The sequence below is a fragment of the Triticum dicoccoides genome, chromosome 4B (assembly GCF_002162155.2).
Source record: "Triticum dicoccoides isolate Atlit2015 ecotype Zavitan chromosome 4B, WEW_v2.0, whole genome shotgun sequence".
NCBI classification, from domain to species: Eukaryota; Viridiplantae; Streptophyta; class Magnoliopsida; order Poales; family Poaceae; genus Triticum; species Triticum dicoccoides.
In genome coordinates, this window is record NC_041387.1 from 598,314,888 (window position 1) to 598,322,143 (window position 7,256).

The following is a 7,256-nucleotide window of genomic DNA, read 5'->3' on the forward strand; positions in this document are numbered from 1 at the left end:
CCGCGGCGGGTGCGGGGAGGAGAGAGGAAGCCGGCAGGCCACGTGGCAGCGGATGAGTGGGCGGGGCGCGGCGGCGGGTGACGTGGCGACGCCTAATTCGCCGGGGTGAGGTGGAGGCTGGACGTGTCCGGCCGTCGGCGGCGCGGAGGGAGGTTTTTAGGGTTTCGGGGGGAATTTTCGGAGGGGTTCACATATATATAGGTAGAGGGAGCTAGGAGAGTCCAAATGAGGAGCGGTTTTCGCCCACACGATCGTGATCGAACGACCGAGAGCATGAAGGGGAGTTAGATGGGTTTTGGGCCACTTTGGAAGAGGTGTTGGGCTGCAAGGAGAGAGGGGCTTTACGGTTACCCGGTTAACCGTTGGAGTATCAAACGACCTGCAAATGGCACGAAACTTGACAGGCGGTCTACCGGTGGTATACCAAGGCCGCTTGGCAAGACTCGGTCCATTTCGAGAACATTTAATACCCGCACACAACGAGAGACAAAAGGGGAATGCCGAAGGGCATAGGACTGCCGGATTGCAAAGCAGACAACGGGGAAAAGGCTCGGATGCATGAGACGAACACGTATGCAAAATGAAATGTACATGTGACATGGCGAAATGCAACACGCAAGCAAATGACATGGCAAGGAAGGCGAATAACTGGCAGACACCTGGCGCATCGGATCCGTGGCGTTACAACACTCCTCCACTAACAAGAGATCTCGTCCCGAGATCTTAGGACCGAGACGGGAGAGAAAAGGGAAGAGGTGAAACAAGAACTCAAGAGAAGAAGCAAAGAATCGAGAGCACTCGAGAATAAGAGAGGAACGACGAGAACGACGAGAATCGAAAGCTCACTGAATGAGATAGACTATGAAAACAATTCGTTCTAACCGGAGTGGTTAGAATGAGAAAGGAAACGAATAAGACTGAAAGGATTTAGGCAGCACTCTGACTGAACATGGATAGAATAGAACATGAACTTCACAAGATGGGATGGCACTTGACGAAATGAACAATGCAATGCCTCCGGAAGAATGACATAGAATGAAAAGAACTTAGAAGGAATGATTCAATGGAGTTGTTGAGAAAAATCAACAACGAAAGGATAAGCTTGTTGTGGACTTATGGAAAACATCTCAAAATTATGAGGTGATAACCGACCACAAACGGAAATGATTGGATAACTGAGAAGAACGAAGGAATGCAAAACTCCACTTGAAAAGAATACAGAGAATTAATTGCACTTCGAGAAGCGAGAAGAAAAGATACTTGAGCTCCTTTGATAAGAATCTTGATGAACTCTTGCAGAATGAATTAAATCATGAAGAACCACCATGAAGAACTCCGGTGACAAAAGGATGATGAGATAGAATGAAGGAAGAAAGAATAAGATGAGCCTTGCGATAATTTAGATGGAGGTTCCGACGAAAATGGCTGAGGAAATTTTGAACTCCGGAAAAGAAAAGATGAAAACACTTGGAACTAGAATTTATTCACGAAGAACAAACTCCGAAGGAAGGGATTAATCACTCTGATGAAATAAGAATAAGATTTATTGTATGCTTATCAAATTAAATTGATGACCAACAATAGATTTTGCATAGTACTTATTCTTCTTGAAAAGGATTGAGAAGTGACATATCACAAACTTGAGAAGGTCTTCATGAACCACCGGTAGGATTCGAAAGAACGAATGGATTAAAATGATAATCAAGGAAAAAGAATCTTGAACGAACCACCGTAAAAATTCGAAAATGACCGACAACAGAGAATGAATCACCGGGAAGAGTTAGAAGAACCAATATGCTCGAGGGGATTTAGATGCAAAAGGACCAAGAGATCATGAACTGATAAAGAATACTTGACAGATGCACCGGGATAATTGGATAACGGTAGCTCAAATGTGAGGACAAGAATTCTTCTGGAACGATGGCCTCTGGTGAAAAGATATTGAAAAACAACTCCTGACATACTCCGGATGGATAAGAAAAGAATATCTGACAAATGGAATAATTCGAGAGGATGATATGAAAAACTCTTCTTCGATCTTCAAATGACGACGAGAAACACCACCAAAATTACTGAGATCTCCGGGAGAATGAAAAGCAAAGAGGTTAAGCCAACAATGAAATGATTAAGAAACGATCTTGGAAAGGCATATGACTGATGGAATCCATTCTTACGTACCGTTGAAAAAGAATTGAGAATAACTCCGGGGAAATTAGAAGAGTCAGGCAAGATCCTGGGAAAAGACCTGTGGGTTAGGGGCCACTGAAGAGAAAACACCGTTGGAAAGGGATGTTGAAAAGGTAGATGATGCACCGGAACGAATGAAATATTTGAATGAGGTGACAACCTCGAATTAATTGGAACACAAACGAATCTCCTGAGATGTCTTGAACACTCCGGGAGGATAAATTGGCGAGAGGCGAACGAGCAGGGAAAACACTTGAGCCGAGGAAAAGAATATGATCAACACCGAAAAAAAAACTTGAATTGAGAGCATCGGAAAAGAAAAGGAGATGATGAATGTCAAACGAGACGAGAATTCACCGGTTGAAACAATTGAGGGAAGACTGAAGAGGCTCCACACGAATGGAATAGATGGTCGAAACAGACTCAGGCTCCGGGAAGAAGAGGGTGGGAGGGCGGGAAAAACAAAGGCAACTTGGAAGGGAGAACCAACGAATATCTTGAAGAGAAAACACCGGTTGAAATCATTGAGGAAAGAAAGCAAAGACTTCGCACGAGTAGTATGTACTCGATTACGGACTCCGGTTCCGAGAAGAAGAACAGGGAGGGCGGGTGGGAAAGAAAACAACTGAGGATTGAACTCATTGATGATGAGACTCGAGTCGACTTGACGAGAAATGCACCGGATGAAAAGAGCTGGGGAACAACGATCGGAAAACCAACTGCGTGATCCTAAAGAAAAATTTGAAAGGGAAGAGGAGTGATTAAAAACACCTACGTCAAGATTCCTTACCAGAGCGACGAAGAGGCTGAGGAGTAAAAAGAATTCCTACTCTCCGATATAACTAGACTCCGAAAATAGTTTTCTCTAGACTCAACATTGGCCAAACTACACGATCAATCAAGGGGGCTCCTAGGGTCGGTCGAGGCTATGATACCAACTTGCCACGCCCAATATGCGACCCTATCCAAAAGGAACTCAAAGGTCCCATCAAGGATAGACCCGCATATTGAAACGCTTTTGCAAGGTGGATATCATTACATCAACATTACATAATACATGGGGATACATACATAAGGCATACAATGCCACATGAATAAAACATCACAATACATAATAGCATCATCCGACTACGGATGAATCACAAACAGAAACTCAAACGACATCCACCCTGCTAGCCCAGGTTGTCAACCTGGAACCTATCCCCTGATCGAAGAAGCAGAAGAAGAACTCAACGCAAGCAAGCATCGCTCTCGCGTCATGAACATCACATAACCTGTACCTGCAACTGTTGTTGTAGTAATCTGTGAGCCACGAGGACTCAGCAATCCCATTACCATGGGTATCAAGACTAGCAAAGCTTAAAGGGAAATGAAGGGGTAAAGTGGTGAGGCTGGAGCAGCGACTAAGCATATATGGTGGCTAACACACGCAAATAAGAGCGAGAAGAGAACAAGCAGAACGGTCGTCAACTAGTAATGATCAAGAAGTGATCCTGAACTCCTACTTATGTCAAACATAACCCAGAAACCGTGTTCACTTCCCGGACTCCGCCGAGAAGAGACCATCACGGCTAGACACACGGTTGATGTGTTTTAATTCGGATCTGGTGTCAAGTTATCTACAACCGGACATTAACAAATTCCCATCTGCCTATAACCGCAGGCACGGCTTTCGAAAGATTATACCCTGCAGGGGTGTCCCAACTTAGCCCATGAAAAGCTCTCGTGATCAACGAAGGAATAGACCTTCTCCCAGGAAGACCCGATCAGACTCGGAATCCCGGTTTACAAGACATTTCGACAATGGTAAAATAAGACAAGCAAAGCCGCCCGGTGCACCGACATCCTGATAGGAGCTGCACATATCTCGTTCTCAGGGCAACACCGGATGAACACTACGTATAACTAAAACCAGCCCTCGAGTTTTCCCGAGTGGCGCTGCAAGTGGCTCTGGTTCGGACCAACACTTAGACAAGCACTGGCCCGGGGGGCTATAATAAAGATGACCCTCGAGAGAGCGACTCCCAAGGGAAAAGTAGGTGGTGGTGAGGCAAATGGTAAAAGTCAATGTTGGGCCTTGCTGGAGGAGTTTTATTCAAAGCGAACTGTCAAGGGGGTCCCATAAATCACCCGACCGCGTAAGGAACGCAAAATCCGGGAACATAACAGCGGTATGACGGAAACTAGGGCGGCAAGAGTGGAACAAAACACCAGGCAAAAGGCCGAGTCTTCCACCCTTTACCAAGTATATAGATGCATTAATAATATAAGAGATATTCTGATATCCCAACCAAAATCCTGTCCACCATGAAGAAATCTTCAACTTCACCTGCAACTAGCAACGCTATAAGAGGGCTGAGCAAAGTGGCAACATAGCCAAACAACGGTTTGCATAGGAAATGTGTCAAAGGTTAGAGGTTCATGGCAATTTGGGATGGCTTGATAAACAGGTAATAGGTAGCGCAGCAAAGCGATAGAACGAAGCAACTAGCATAGCAATGATGGTAGTGAGATCTAGGGTAACGGTCATCTTGCCTGAAATCCCGCTAGGAAGAAGAACGAGTCCATGAAGAAGACGAACGGATGAAGCCGAACCAAGCGTAGAAGAACGAATCCTCACGATCGCAACGGAACAGGAACTATCGAGAAGAAGCACACAACATAGTAAACACACCACACATGAACAAGACATGATGCACAACAAGCATGATGCATGGCGAAGCTACATGAAGCTACTCATGGCAAGAGATGATGCAAACAAGAGCAACACATCAAGGCAAGTTTAAATGAGGCCGGGAACAACATGTAACAATTCCGGTAAGTCCTCATATGCATATTTCGAAACTGGTCCAGATCTGAATAAACATTATGTTCAAGTTGTTAAACAGCAAGTTAAGATGCACAAAGACGATCTACACGAGATTCTAGTCAAGTTACATATAAAGTTCATTTAGTTCGGAGCTACGGCCTAGAAGATATGAGCAAAACAAGTTAAACATGGCATTGATGCAAAATGCACCCAAACATCAAGCAATCACCTCAAAACATGAATCCAACATGATAATAAGAAACTACATGCAATTCTAAGCAAGTTTCATATAGAGCACACTCAAAACGGAGCAACGGTTCAACACATACACTCCATACAAGTTTAAAGGACAAGCTGTCCAAAACAGCAACTAGGCATATTGCAAGCACCAAAACAACATGCTATAGGACTTCAACATGAAAACAAAAGACATGGACATGATGTACAGGTAAAGCATGTCAAAACATGAACACTGAGCTATCTCCAAAAATCACTAGAACATGCTCAAACACACATGGTAAGATTGCAAGTTATAACAATTCAGACTTTGCAGAAAATAACATCACGATGCAATGTTTAGAGCTATGAAACAACATGTTACAGGAACTTATCATGGCAAACAAAGGCATGGCATGAATCTACCAAATGCATAGATCAAAAGTCCTTTACTGACCATAAGCCAAAAAGGATCAGAAAATATGATGGCACCCACGTAAACATAGCAAGTTATTATACAGATTCAAACATGGCAGAAACAGAATTATGAAGGCATGTAAATGAGCTTGTGCAACTCACTACAGAGCAATACATGGCATGGCAAGGCAACCAAAAGTAAGAAGACATATTTGTGAAGCTAAGCATGGCAATAGCAAGATCATAGGGTGCATGGATCACTAGCAAAACACATGGGAACAAGTGAACTTAATGTTAACAGGCTGACAGCAACATTATGAAGCAACTTTGGAGCAAGATATGAACAATCTACAGCAAGCTATAAATGCAACCAGGGGCATGTATGATTAGAAGATGACATGTAGATCAAAACATGTTTATAGAACATCTCCAGATTATGCATAGAATGATTAGTAGCAACAGGTTTATATAGCATCACGAAATAACAGATTCAGCCTAGCAAAACAGCAACATCATGAACACTACTTAACAAGCTCGATTCACTCACCACAAGTCATTGCATGACAAGATAAGCATAGCATCATCAAGAAGACATGTTTGCGAAACAAACCAAGTCAAGAACAAGTTCATAGCATGTAAGGATCAACTATAGCAACCTTGGCCAAATTGAATAACACGTAAACAATCTGCCAGGAAACATTTTGAAGCAAAAGTAGAGCACGAAAATGACATGCTAGACTACTCCATAATTGCAACAAAGGGCATGAATAGATAGACAATAACCACATGTTCAAAACACCCTTACTGAAGTATCTCAAAATATGCATGGATCTCTCTGTAGCATCATGTTTACATGGCATCAAAATAACAGCAGAACAGGGACTAAAATCAGCAACATCATGATGCCTAGTTTGCATGCTTATGCTAGTCACCACATTGATCACAAAAATACATGGCATATACCTCCATAAATAAGACATGGCATAGTTCAAAATACATGTAGACATCAACCTCAAAGGATGCACACATCAATTATGGCAAAAATGACAAATGAGCTCGTTCTGATAACAGACAGCAGAAATCATCACGAAGCACTCTTACAACGATGATTCAGGCATCACGATGACCTCAAATGAATATGATGCAATGGAATGAAATGATGTCCTCGTTGAGACGAACAATTTGACATATTACACGCTCAAAACGGAGCTACGGATGCAGAGATATGATGGCATGAACATGGCATGAAAATTACAAAATCCTGGGACTTCGTGGAATTTTACCTCCGGGAAAAGTCAACCCGGGACGGGACGGAGAGATCCGGGCGGGGGCAGCGTTTGGATGGAGGGATTGGTGGATCTGGTCCACCTCTAGATCCAGATCGGGGACGGGTCCGGGTCCGGCGACAGCGACTCGCCGGAGTTGGAGGGGCGGCGACCGGAGTTGGAGGGGCGGCGCGGATCGAGGTGGCCGGGGCGAGCTCTCGCCAGAGCTAGGGCGCACAGCGGCCGGAGAAGGGCTCGGGGAGGTTGCCGGGGTTGGGGCCGGCCGGATTTGGCGCCGGGCGGCGAGGCAGCGACGGGGCCGGCGTCGTCGGGCGGCGAAGGCCGGGGCGCAGGCGCACGCG